This window comes from Ursus arctos, unplaced genomic scaffold (genome assembly GCF_023065955.2).
Source record: "Ursus arctos isolate Adak ecotype North America unplaced genomic scaffold, UrsArc2.0 scaffold_22, whole genome shotgun sequence".
In the NCBI taxonomy this organism is placed as follows: domain Eukaryota; kingdom Metazoa; phylum Chordata; class Mammalia; order Carnivora; family Ursidae; genus Ursus; species Ursus arctos.
In genome coordinates, this window is record NW_026622897.1 from 61,388,520 (window position 1) to 61,402,494 (window position 13,975).

The 13,975-nt window shown below is 45.4% G+C and overlaps 1 protein-coding gene across 8 annotated transcripts in view; it reads right to left on the bottom strand.

The window, feature by feature from the left end:
• DENND2B (DENN domain containing 2B) overlaps positions 1-13,975 on the bottom strand; it is a 165,713-nt gene that overhangs the window by 70,850 nt on the left and 80,888 nt on the right. The window lies entirely within an intron of this gene.

The window sequence follows — 13,975 nt, forward strand, 5'->3', positions numbered from 1 at the left end:
GGAGTGCTTTATATTTTTCAAAACCACTTTCACATGTTCTCTCAGTGGAGCCTACCAAACAAGCCTCAGAGCTTAAATGCAGTAGGTATTTTCTCTGATTTTTTACTTTTTTTTTTTTTTAGTAATCTCTACACCCAACATAGGACTTAAACTCACGACCCCAAGTTCAAGAGTCGCATGCTCCACAGATTAAGCTAGCCAGGCACCAGTATTTTCTCCATTTTACAAAGGAGACTGAGGCTCAGGGAGGCTGTCTTGCCCCAAGGTCGCTCAACTAGTAAGTGCAGAACCAGGTCTAGAACTACTTTGTGGCTGTGTGACCTCAGCTCTTCATATGGCAACAATTAATACTGTAGCTGCCTCACAGGGCTTACTGTAAGGATAAACGGACTCATGTAGGAAAAGCGCCTGGAATGGTGTCTGGTCCACAGTAAAGGATTACGTGGTTACGTTATTATCGTCGTTGTCATTAATAATTATTACGAGTATTATCACCACCACCACTAGAATCTCCAGCTCCAAATCTAGAGCTCCTTCCTCTCTATCCTGCTGTAGCTTCACACAGATCACTTAGGAAGTGGCGTCAGACACCTAACCTTGAATGAGTCCAGACCCGATCCTTATAATTTGCCCATGGAACTGAGAACTCACTGGGCTCTCCATCTTACCAGTCCTCAAACTTCATAGTTTTGTGTGCACACACGTGCATCACCTTTTCCGCAAATCTGACTCTTGTCTCGGGGCCTCGGACGTTACTGCGGCTACGTGAGCCACCATTCTGTGGCTCGCCCTCCCTGCAGTACCCAACTTTTGCTCGCATCCAAGTCCTCATCCGTTCACTTCCTTCCTTCAACAATCATTTAACGAGCACCTGCTCTTTACGAAGCACACTACGAGGCCCTGGGGGAAATATCCTTGCCCTCCAGATACACCAAGTGAGAAGTACGGGAGAGTGGGACGCACAAGGGGATGACAGCACAGAGGCACCGGAAAATGACTGTCTCAGGGCAGCACAGCGGAGTTCAGAGAAGGCAATGCTGACAGGAGTTTTGAGAGTGATCGGAGTTTTCTAGGCAGACAAGGGGAGAGAAGGGCATTCTGAGCGGAGAGAACAGTATTCACACAGAGATACAACTCGGAATCATACACAGTACGATAATCTCATAATGTCGGCATGGAAGGGCTATGTGTGTATGTGAGAGAGACAGAGACAGAGAGAAACAGAACAAGCTATGAGAGAACAACGTAGGAGGGGGAACCCACAGTGCCTGGGGGTGGCAGGCAGCTGGGACAACAAACATCACGTCTGCCTTTCCAGGGTCTGAGGGGCAACCTCGATTCCCCGGGAATGCTCACAGTGTACCAATTTTCAATGCAAAATCCTTTAACAACTGTTTTCTCTTTCTGTCTTCTCCTCCTTCTAAAGAGCTGTTTATCCCCGTCCTCATTTCTGCCCTGCTCTGAGCCCTGAGTTTTAGTGCCAATGCTTTTACACAAATCCAGTTTCACGTCCTCAGTGAAATATAATTTCATAGGAATGTAATTCTGAAATGATCTCATTGAAAAAGCACATCCAGCAAAGGCCATGAGCAAACTCTGGGCCAGCCCATTCACACCCAGAGCCAAGGAGATTGCAGACCCCTTTTCCTTAAATGGAGAATGTGCCTGGGGCCCAAAGCAAAGCACACCAGCTGCCCACAGACATTATCCTGCCCACAGCCAGCCTGCCTGCTTGCAGACTGAGGCCGGGGTCCAGAGAAGTGACGGCCACAAGACACTCCACGCTGTGCAAGGACAGACTCAAGAGAGCATCCAAGCAAACAGGCCTCACCACACTGATGCTCTCTGCATTCCTCAGGAGGGCTCTTGCTCCAGGCCATGAAACACCCAGCTCAAACTATTAACACTCCCCCATCAGACAGAAAAATGTCCAGGAGCCAAGCTGCTAAGGACCCTCCCCACAGAGACCTGCCTTCCCTAACTCCAAAACTCAGCTGCTCTCTTATTCTACCGAGAGCATGAGAAATTAGGATATTTGACTCTGAAACCAGATGTCAAAGCTAGGTCTAGCCTGGTGTCCAGCAGAGCTGAGACACAGTGGAACTGGGGAAGAAACAATGTACTCTGATGGGACTTCCAAAACTCCTAGCTGAAAAATCTCCAAGTTAGGATCTTTGGAAAAAATGTCCTTATTCCAAATCTGTACTCCCCCTCCCCCACCCCAAGAATCCTCATAAAATGGACCAGAAGGGGAAGAAAAAAAATTAATGGCTTGCAGGGTCTACAGGAACTCTCTGTACCATCTTTACAACTTTTGTGTAAATCTAAAACTATTCTAAAATAAAAAGTGTATTAAAATTAATGGCTTGTCATGGTTTCCTCTATAAGGAATAATGGAAAAGAGTGGTCTTGGATAAAATTCCAACTCTGCCTCTACCAGCTAGGAGTTACCCAACCTCTTGAAACTTTGGTTTCCTCCTCAATTAAATGGAGATGACAGTTCCCACCGTGAAGTGTGGTTGTGCAGATGAAGTGAGGCATTGAGCAGAAAGAATTCACTGCCGCCCGAGGTGCTTTCCTTTTGGGCAGGAACCTTTTCTCGGTTCAGTCAGCCTTCACCTGGGGTTGGGTGGAAGGCCCTGCCTCCACGCCACAGTCAGACGCGTCTCTATGAGTTACAGCCTCTTCCACACACAGCATTACACTTTAAGCCCACAGTAATCGCCCAAAGGGCTGACGGCTGCCCCACAGCGAGTTCCAACTAGTAAAAGCACACCACAGGAGACATGTTCTTCTCCTTCATGCTTCCCGTCTTCCAGGAGGATCCAGTGTCACCTTTATGAGCTCAATTATTTTCCTGAGGCTCACAGAGGTCAACCACAAGGAAAGGCAGAAGTTCAAGGGGCTGAGCTTCGGTATAATTAGCTTTCCACGGTGGGGTGTGGGCAGGAAAGAAGTGTGTTCTCAAAGTTACCACAAAGAGCCTTCACCCTCAGCAGCACCATACCACCACCCACCACCACCACCACCCACACCCTCCCCTGCACCTTGCTCCCCCACCTTTGCCCCACATGAAGTTGGGCTGATAAACTACAAACCCACCAGGTCAATGCACAGAGTAAGTTCCCCAACGCCAAGAGATAAGCCCCAAGGCTGGGCATGAAGTCACCCCCCATCCCTGGAGCCAGACTCTCGAGCCTCAGCCACCCTGACTCTTGGCTTCATGATGTGTTATCCAGCTTTTCCTCTAGGAAGCCTGAGGGAGGTGGACAGGGCCCCATTCTGGTCTTGTAAGTGGATGGGCTAGAGGCCAAGGAAAGAATGGGGTGAGGAAAGGTATGGCTCTGATGTCACGTTATCTCTGAAAATCACTCACAAGGATATCAGATCCTTAAAAAACTCTCCTAAACCAAAGGAGAAGTCCAATCTCACCCTGAAAATTTAGTGTCCAAATAAGGGAGCAGTCAGTGCTAGAACAGTTAGCCTGTTCCAACTTGGAAAAGCCCTGTGAGAGAAGCAGTTCCCAGGCTTAAGATTCCAGTGACAGGTTGTAACCCCTCGTCGCACTAATGGGCACATTCTAGTGGCTAATTTCTCTGACCTTCCAGATGGCTGGATAGGGGACACACCCCAGCTGAGGCCAAAGGACATTAGTTCCTGGCAGGGAGTATGCAGAAATTCAGCAGCCCAGCTGAGCCAGAAAACAGCCCCAGCTCCAGCAGCTTCAAGGACACGCTTTGGGAAGCAGAGCCCAGGAAGAAGATGTCCTTGGAGCCATTTCTTATTTAACCAAATAAAAGCCAAATATAGCCAAATATTAAGAAGCTAACTATGTCATCTTCTGTACAATTTTTCTCCAGTTTATCACCTCGCACTAAATAAATGTGAAATATTACTATTATCATTACTAGTTTCTCTTTATTCTTCCATGTCCAGTCCTCCTTGCTCATAAATGACAGACTAAGCATCCTGGAACATCAGTATCATCATGTCATTCCTCTGGGCTCCTTAACTGCCAATCATACCAGATCCAGATTCCCCCGGGTCCTCCAGAACCTCGCAAACGCTACCAATCAATCACACTTCTCTCTTCTTTCTTCCTCCTCTTCAACCATCCCACATCATACCACCACACCCTCCATTCCCCTCCACACAAAGACACACAGACCTGCTCAGAGACACACACATACAAATGCACTTCTCTCTCCAGGCAGGACACCTCCTGCCACAAACATGCCCATTTCTGCCTTCATGTTTTTGCGCTCAAACCACTTCTAGCCTGGAGTACTTTCCTTCCTCTCTGCTCATCATCCAAATTCTGTCCAAACTTCAAGGCCCAGTCTTAGGTCCCTCTCAAGCTTAGGTTGAGAAACCGCTCAATCCGCAAACAATGACCATGCACTTCCTCTGTGCCAGGCACGAGGCCAGACACTGAGGACACAGTAAGGAAAACAACACAGCCCTCCATGCTGCTAACTGGTGGAAGGGGTTTCAGCATCAACCTTCCTGCCCACTTGAACTGGGCAGGTAGGGAAGTCAACGACCAGACCTCACTGGCAACTTGTTGTGATACTTGTGGGGGAGGTGGGGGTGAGAGATGAAGTCCGGTTGGACAAGGTCTTCATGCCTCCTCCTTAAGCGTCCCCGAGAAGCCACCCAGGCTTGGTGGTCTGGAACATAGTTTATTACAAGAACCATTATTCTCTCTGACCACTTGGAGGAGTACTGCCTCCTGCTGTGGAGTTTTATCAGCTTCAGAGGCAGGCTGAACCCAACCCCATTCAATAATAGCCCTGGTCCATTACCCCTCCTAAGCCAGGGAATGGAGAGAAAGTGACCAAGTCTCAAGAGTTCCCAGACTCTGTGCCACCGTGATTGCACAGATGATGAAGGTCACACGGGAGGTAAACCCTTGAGGCACCTCCAGGGTAATGTGTAATTCTCAGATCCTGAGAATAACTCTATTCCTCTCTCTCTCCTATTCAAGAAAGGCTATCAGTATATAAGTCAGATAGCTGTTATTATAGGGATAATCTTGCAGACCTTCTAAATTAAAAAATGGGTAACCCATTCGCATGTACCTTGATCCTTTAACTCCTATAGGAACAAATGCAATAACTCCATGAGACACAGCACATCAGTGCAGTCTCTTCTTCTCCCCCCTGAACAGAAACAGAAAATGTTCTCCAGATGTAATCTTAGATGCCTTTTGGACCCAGGAATAAAGAAAGAGAGAACAAGAGAGAACACTTAGCCCACCCCTAGTTACATTTCCAGCAATGGGGACTCAGAGTTTTCCTCAATACCTACCCTCCCACAATCTATCTGGACCTCAAGTCTCTAAAAACCTCATCTCACATGAAACACAACTGTTAGTTCTTAACGGCACTAACCGTTCAGCATCCTGCTGGTAGGACTACCCTCCCCAGCAAGGCTGAATGGGTCTCAGTCCATGCTAAGCAAGATCACAGCTTTCGGGACATTACCAAAACACCAGTCACATGTTTAAGTGTGCAGATCTCAGGGGGCTTTGACAGGTCAAGACCACCAGAAAGGCCACAGCCCTTGCCGATCAATGTACACCAACGTGTGGCACCACAAGGGATCAGTGAGCAAAAAAGCCTGAAAAGAAAGGCAGGACAGACAGGAAGAAGCTGCCACCAGCCTTCAGATCACCAGCATCACCCTCGGAGGAGTGTCTGCCTGAGTGAAGCTTTGCATCCAAGCGTTAACAAGCACCTAGTCTTTGATTGGTAGCACCCAGGCTTCGCCAAAGCCTGGAGGGGGATCCAGCACACACCAAGTCTTCAGAGACTTAGCTACACATTTCCAGCCCCCTTCCACCTCAGCCCCTCCTCCTGCCCCTGACAACTCAAATTTTCAGTCTCTACATATGTGTCCATGTGCCTGTGTGTCTGTGTTTTATTTACACTACCCATGTCTGTTGTTAGCAACAGAAACAAAGTACTTTAAGGCAGAAAAGGCAAGTCAGCCAACTGGCTTGCTGCTCCCTGTCCTGCTTCCAGCACAGGGAAGAGGCTGGTGAAGGATCCTTCAAGCTCCAATCTACCACGTGTGCCTACAGCTCCTATGTACGAGGGGAACTGGCTGGTGCCGGCTTACCCCAAGCTGGCCACTGCTATGTGGGGCCCCAGCCATCAGCCCTCCTTCTTCCTCCCTGGAGTCCAGGCCCTGAACACCTCATTTCCTCACCTACCTGAACGCTGAGTATATTTTATTTCAGAGCTTCAAAAGCCAGCATTCAGGAAACCCACTCTCCTGTCTTGAGCACTAGGTGATTGTAAAGATGAACAGGGATTGCCTCCCCAGACCCAAATTCTGGAGAACCAGCCTGTGACGAAGTTTGACATTCATGCCCTTTCCCATCCAGTTTTTCTGCTACTGATAATCTTTCAAGTTCTAGTATCAGGCTTCTCAATAAAAAAAATGGTAATTACTGATCACTGCTTTGTTTTCGGCAGAGGGAAAAAAAACCCATGAGATGTGATTCTTGCACTCAAGGAGCTCACAGACTAACTTAGGGAGAGACAAGATAACAGTAGGAGATAATTCAAATGTGAGACACAGAGTAAAAGTACTTTCAAGTACAATGGGTAGGAGCAGAGAGGCTAGAGTAGCTCAGGACAAGCTTTCTGTGGGGGAGGAAATTTGAGCCAGACCTTAGAGGACAAACAGTAGTTGGACAGAATGAGACAGGAGGCTATTTGAGATGAAGAGTTAGACTATGACTCAAGGTCCCAAGGCAGGAAGAATGGCAAATATCATGCCCACATGTTTTCCCATATTCAACTGAGGCTCAGCCCTGGGAGGTACGGAGGAAAAGGACTGGCCTGACTTGATGAAAATAAAACCCTCCCCTCAGGGTCACCATGTTCTCCAATCCCTCTGCTCCTCCCTCTGCCAAGAGCATTCTCAGTGTTTCCTTTTTCTGTACTACTTTGAAATCCTCTCCCCTACCGTGCACAGAATGTAGCCAAGCCAGCCTAACTCCCTAAACCCGAAACATCCTGCTGGAACTCTTGGTACTCAGGCTCCTGCTCCCACAGTGGGACAAGCTTGGTGCTTCACCCATTGCAGTGTGGGTCAGGAGCTTGGTCTATTCCTCTACGGGGCCAGGTCAAGCTAAGTCTGATTCTTTACTCACGAGGACAGAAGTGGTAGGAAATTTTAAGTGCAGTCTCTGCTAAGTCGGGGGGACAGTCTCCCTTCCTCCCATTCACACTTAAAATCATATGTGCATTCAATTAATACATACTGAACACCAACATGTGTAGATTAATGTGCTCAGTGCTGGCTGGGACACCAAAATGCCTCAGGCATGGGTCCACCCTCAAAGAGCTCACATTCCAGTAAGATGGATGTAACAGAAACATAAATATTAAAAATAAGTACCAGGAAAGACTATTTTAAGGGCCACTGGAGAGATGAAATGCTATAGATTTGGGTAGAGGAGGATTACTTCCAACTGAAGAAGCAGGAGGGATCCCTAGAGAGGGCTGCCCTTGCACTGGGCATGGAAGATCAAATGGAATAAAGGGTCAAGCCTGGGTGGATGGAACTACATGAGCAAAGTCTTGGAGGCAGGAAGTAGAAGACTTATGAAGGACAGCAAGATGTTCGGTCTGATGGGAGTTTAAGTGTAAGCAGACCAGGGAAAAGGAGAAGCGGAAAGACTGAGAAATGTCAGATCTCAGAAGCCTTTGAGAACCAAATTAAGGGTCTTGTCTTTTCTCTGGGAAATCATATAAATTTTCTGAGAAAGGAATGATGGGTCAGGAACTGTGCTTCCAAAAAATGAAGCAGCCCTCAGAAATCTGGGGGGAGTAGCAGCAAAACCTGATTATGGAGCCCACCAGGACTGAGGAGCACAGGAAGGGAGAGGGAGGGAACTCAGGTAATCCAGCACATGACTGGAATTCTTGTCTTTGGGGTTTTGGGCTGAAGAGGAAAATAAGTGGGCAGTCTCAGAGGCACCACAAGCAGGGAAAGGTCAGAGAATCAGCTGTGCAGAGGGGACAATGAAGAGTGGGAGGTGTAAACATTCAAAAGACTAGGGAGTGAAGGCAGTTTCAGAGCTTAGGATCCTGAAAGTGGAAGAGCTCCAGCTGATGAGGCCAAAGGTATGGTCAAGCCCTGAGACCGTATAAGGATGGAAGACGAAGTCTTTAGAGCTGAGAAGACTGAGTGGGGGTCTGTGAGGCCAGAGCACCGAAGGATTCGCAGTCTGAGCTTCCCAGCAGGAATTACAATCCAGCACACCCTCAAATCCCTAGCCTCTTCTCCCTCCACTGGACCTACCTGTAAAGCCCTAACTCGGGATCAGTTCAACCATCAGCATTCTTCTCTTTGTTTCTTCAGGAGAGCAGCTAAAATCCACTGGTCAGAAATCAACATGTCTAAGAACGTGTCTGAAAAGTCTTTCAGAGAGACATTGTGAAGTATTTATGGATGAAATGGTATGATGCTCCCCAAAATCCAGTGGAGAAGGAGGGGTAAGTGGACAAGGATGGAGATACAACAAGCTAGGCGAAGCACTGATCACAGCTGAAGACGGATGATGGATATGTGGCTGTTCATCTTGGAGTCTCTCTGCTTTTGTGTATGTTTGACATTTTCCACAATAAAAAGTTTAAAAAATAAAACCACTTAAGTGAAAGATTGATGGAGAACAGTGCCAAAGGTTACCCACAGATTATCTGCTGGTTATAAAATGAGAACTATAATTTTACAATGGAGAAATTTGGCTGGCCCTACCTTAAGTAGTGACCAAATTTAGCATCAATAATAGTGGGAAAACCAGACATTATGTGCCTCTGAACTGCTACATCATTTATAAAGGGTTCCCCCCCCCAAAAAAATGCTTACCCTAAATCTAATCAAGCCTCTAGATCTAATCTGCAATTTACAGAAAATACAGGGGAGAGAGGAAGAACCTAAACAATACCCCAAAGAAACAATCAGACAAATTCATAAAGTGCCAAGCGAATTCCTGTTTAAAAATTTAAGAAAAACAAAATCTTTTTTAAAAATTTAAGAAAAAGGAATGCCTAAACCAGAACTCATCATTTCCACTCCACCTCTAATAAAACACTTTCCCCTCCTGTACTTTTTCCACAGCCTTTCTCCACTTTTTCCCAACTCTCTCCCAACTCCACAAGCCATCTCTGACTTCCTTCTCCTTCCTCCAGCTCATTCTGTCCCTAAGCCCCACAAACCCTGCCGCCTTAACGCCTTGGGTTCACCGCCTCCATTCACCCTGATTTTACTATCAATTGCTTGAATTAGTGCCATAATCTCCTAAGAACCATCTCCCTGCTCCTACTTCTACTTTCTTCAAGTCTACTTTCTACACTTCAGCCAAAGTGATCCTGCTACAATGTATATTTTACCGATGACTCCAGGGCTCAAGTTCTTCTAGCAGTTCCATGGCCCCCAAGGGCGCTTCCCAGAATGTAAGGAACTGCAGGGCAGGCCCTCGTCAGCATCAAATCACAAGGTGATCAAGTCTTTTGTCTGCTAGTTCTTTCAAACCTTCTCACTGGATTCAGAAGAAAGTCTCCACTTGCTGCTGCTGTCCCTAGCTCTAACACTCAGTCTCTTACGAGAGACTTTCATAGGCAGCAGTACCTGGCTAAAATTTTTTGTGCTCACTGTATTTACTTTAAAAGTTATCTTGTGTGTATGGCAAGGAATATTGATTTTCCACTTTAAGAGAGTGAGATAACATTTCCTTTTAAAATAAATTTAAGTTTGAACGTGAGCTGATTTAAACATTATGTAAGTAACAGGTCAGGTATTAAGAGGCCATGGTAATACTGTAAAGATGGTAAGCAACGAATTAAGTTTGGCAAAGCCCGCCCTATACCATAAAATTCAAGTTTCTCTGTATGATTGCAGTGATTTCAAAACAAGTTTGTGAACTGTTGGATATTCCTCTCCTTGAACCAGAAGAGCAGCTGTAACTACCCCAAGGAACAGAATGTGGCCTATGTGAGGGTGCTTAACTTCAAGACCAGGTTAGATAAAGGCCATGCAACCTCCTCCAGACTCTCTGGGGGCACTGGCTTTCAAGTCCTGAGCCACCCGACAAGAGAGCCAGCGATCCCTGAGCCCCTGCGCTACAGCAGCCACAAGGCATAATAATGGAGGGTGAGGGAAAGATGGAAGTAAAAGCAACAGAGCAGAGGAGCCTCAGCTGCTTGAATCTGCCCAGCTCGGGCACCACACATGGCGGGGCGTGAGTCTTCTGATGATTCCAGCGCCAGCCACCATCTGACTGAAACTACATGAGAAGACCTCAAGCAAGACCCCCAAAACCGTGCGAGGTAATAATAAAGTTATTGTTGTTTAGACACCCACTATGTTTGGGGTGATCCGGTATGCCACGGCAGAGCCAGCCCTTCCAGGCCCAGTTCCTGCGACCTGTCTCTACAGTCTCGTCTTGACACTGCTCACCCTGCCCTACTACGCACAGCCAGAACGGCCAATCGGTAGTTATGTGCACATAACTTTGCACCTATTGCTTCACTCCTCTCTGTCTCTGCAGATGCTGATCCCTCTACCTGGAATGCCCTTCCTTTGGTTTGGCCACTTAAAAAATAACTCTTCATGGTGGTCAAAAGGAACAAACTTAAAAAAAAAAATCTATTTACCCTTCAAAATCTGAATCAGCATTAGTTCCTCTGTGAAAGCTTGCCCCTTATCTTCCTCTCCTCTTCTCACCAGTGACTAAACGAACGCTTTCCTCCTGGTACCACTGATACAGTGACATAAATCACACTACAGTGTACTGACCTTTTCCGTGTCTTATCCACTGAACTACCAAGTTCCTGAACGGCAGGGATTGTACTTATATATGCAGCCAGTCCTACAGGGGCCTAATGAATGTCTGTGGGTCTGAAGTAGTTTCTCCTGCTTCCTTATTTAGCCTATTCCCACTAAAAACATTTCCGTCTAAGCTCCTGGCTGACAAGAACAGAAATGATGCCAGGGCAATGATGCTCTCCTGGGTATTTCAAACCCTAACTTCGCTGGCTGCAGGATTTAACTTACTCTGGGCCTGGAATAAGGCTTTCTCTTCTGGGTTCACGACCCTTAGGAACAGCAACCCTTGGCTGCCCCAGCACTGAAAGGTGACTTTTAAAATATGATTAGGTGGGACTCAATATTTAGTAATCAGGACATAAATAATTATTCCTCTTCCTTCTCTCAGTTCAAAAATCTTCCTTAATCTTCCAAGCAGCCAGGTTTCTTCACACATCTTCTTGCTACTCCCCTTGCCCAGAATCACACCTATCCTGGGTCTTGTCCTAACATTCAGACTCTGGCCCTTGAGCCTCCTCAGCACCAAACACGCATTTGCCTCTCTGCTCCCACCTCGGCCAGGCTGAGGTCATCTCACCAGATATAATGTAAGAGCGAAGCTTTCGTGTCACACTACCTAGTCTAATGTGTCAAATATAATCACACATAGGATTCACCATAAAGTTCTTCAGAAGGGGAGTGATACAATTATCCCTAGACATCAAGAAAAGGAATCTGGCTGCATTGTGTAAGGATAATAGAAAACAAAAACCGCGACTGGCAGCCAGAAGACTTGGGCACGATTCCTTGATCTTGATCTGCCTCTCTCACTAAAGACCTTTATATTGCAAAAAACTCACTCACAAAAAACACTAAAGTAAACAGACAGTTACAAATTTTATATAAAGAGCTGATTTAATAGGAGAAGGTTATTTTTAGGTTTTTTATCAATAAAATTTAATTCCTAGCTCAATCCTTAGTAGAAACTTAATTACAGCTTAACAGAACCATAAAGATCCTAGACAAAAATCAATGAGTTGTATAATTCTGATGAGTAAAGAAAATTTTTCCAAGTATGACACAAAATTCAACTCAAAGGTCATTAAGGGGAGAAAAAACAAGCCCTGAAGGAAAATATCATATATTTGCCTAAAGAAAAATTTAAAACATGTGAAAGGCAAATAATTAGCAAAAAAAAGTCAAAAATTAAAAATAAACTGGGGGAAAAAAGATCAGCAACTTACATGGCGAACAGTTCTAATGTAACATGTATGTAAAAGCTCTTACTAAATCTACAAGGAAAAAGAATGACCAAACAGAAAAGCGAACAAAGTATTTGAAACAAAAATTCACAAAAGAATAAGCACAATTGCCAGTGAGCATAAAAGGTGTTCAATTCACTAATAAGAAATCTTGGGGCGCCTGGGTGGCTCAGCCAGTTAAGATCTGCCTTCTGCTCAGGTCTTGATCCCAGGGTTCTGGGATCAAGCCCCAAATCAGGCTCCCTGCTCAGCAGGGAGCCTGCTTCTCCCTCTGCCACTCCTCCTGCTTGTGTTCCCTCTCTGGCTGTCAAATGAATTAATACAACCTTTTTTTAAAAAAAGAAATCCTAAATAAAGTAACAATAAGAAATCCTTTTCACCTATCAGATTGGCAAAGATTTATAACAGCCGTGTTGGCAAGGGTGCAGGAGAAACCTTTACATACTGCTGACAAAAATTACATTGATGCGACTTCTTTGCGAAGCGGTCTGGCAATGTTTACTAATACTTTAAGTGAGTATACCTTCGATCAGCAAATCTTCCCTTCTAGGAATTTTGCCGAAGGTATACAAGTACTACAATGCTCTGGCAAAGACAGCTGGCTACAGCTGGCTACTGCGGCCCAGCCCTGCTCAGGACAGGAGACTCTGGAAACAGCTCGAGCGTCCATCAGTAGAGGCTGGGTTAAATAAAGTATGCTACATCCACCTGAAGAAACCCAGTGCTGACAAGGAACAACAGCCTAGGTAAATGACCAAGTGGAAACATTTTCAGAAGAGTATCATCTTTTATTTCCATTGTTATTATGGCAAAATATATATAAAGTCTGCCATTTATGCATTTTTGAGTTTACAAATCAATGCCATCGATTACATTCACAATGTTGTGCAGCCATCACCACTACCCATTTCTGACACTTTTTCATCACCCCAACAGAAACTCTGTAACCATCATTATGCAATGGCTCCTCATTCTCCCCTCTCCCCAAACTCTTGGGAAACCGCTAGCTTATTTTCTGTCTCTGTGAATCACCAATTACAGAGACTGCATCTAAGCAGAATTATCCAGTATCTGTTCTTTTGTGTCTGGTGTACTTCCCTCCGCACAATGTTTTCAAGGTTCATCCACATTGTAGCAGGTCAGAACTTCATCCCTTTTTATGGCTGAATAATATTCCATTGTGTGGATATACCACATTCATTCATTCATTCATTCATTCATCAGTGGGTGAATATTCAGGTTGTTTCCAACTTCTGGCTACTGGGAATAATGCTGCTATGAATATTGGCATGTAAGTATCTGAGTCCCTGTTTTCAATTTTGGGGGTTTTTTACCTAGGTGTGGAATTGCTGGGTCATACAGTAAGTTTTAGCTTTGGAACTTGGTTCTCCAACAGTTGTACCATTTACATTCCCACCAGCAGTGTGTGAGGGTCCTAATTTTTCCACATCCTTGCCAACACTTTTTGTTTTCCATCTTCGATTAGACTATACTCTTTTTTTGTAAAAATAAAATAAGTATTGTAGGGGGAGAAATCCACTGTTACCCAACTGTTAACAATGATTATACTCCTGGGGCATTGGTTTATAGGAGAGGCTCATATTCCAACATATATTTTCCTATTGTGTAAAAGTTCATAGAACAAATATATTACTTTGTTATTAAAAAAGAAAAATATCTTAAACAAAAATTAGCCTGAGACAGTTTCATGCCATGCTTACTAATCTGACATTGCAACACATTACAGTTCTTGTGAAATGCTTACAGAAAGGCCCCGAACCTGAAGTGCAACGCCCTTCATCCCTGTCCTGGCTCTGCCACCTCTCTGGGAGCTCTGTTTTCTCACCTCTAAACTCTGATGCACTTGGGAGGGGACCAGCATTCCCAAC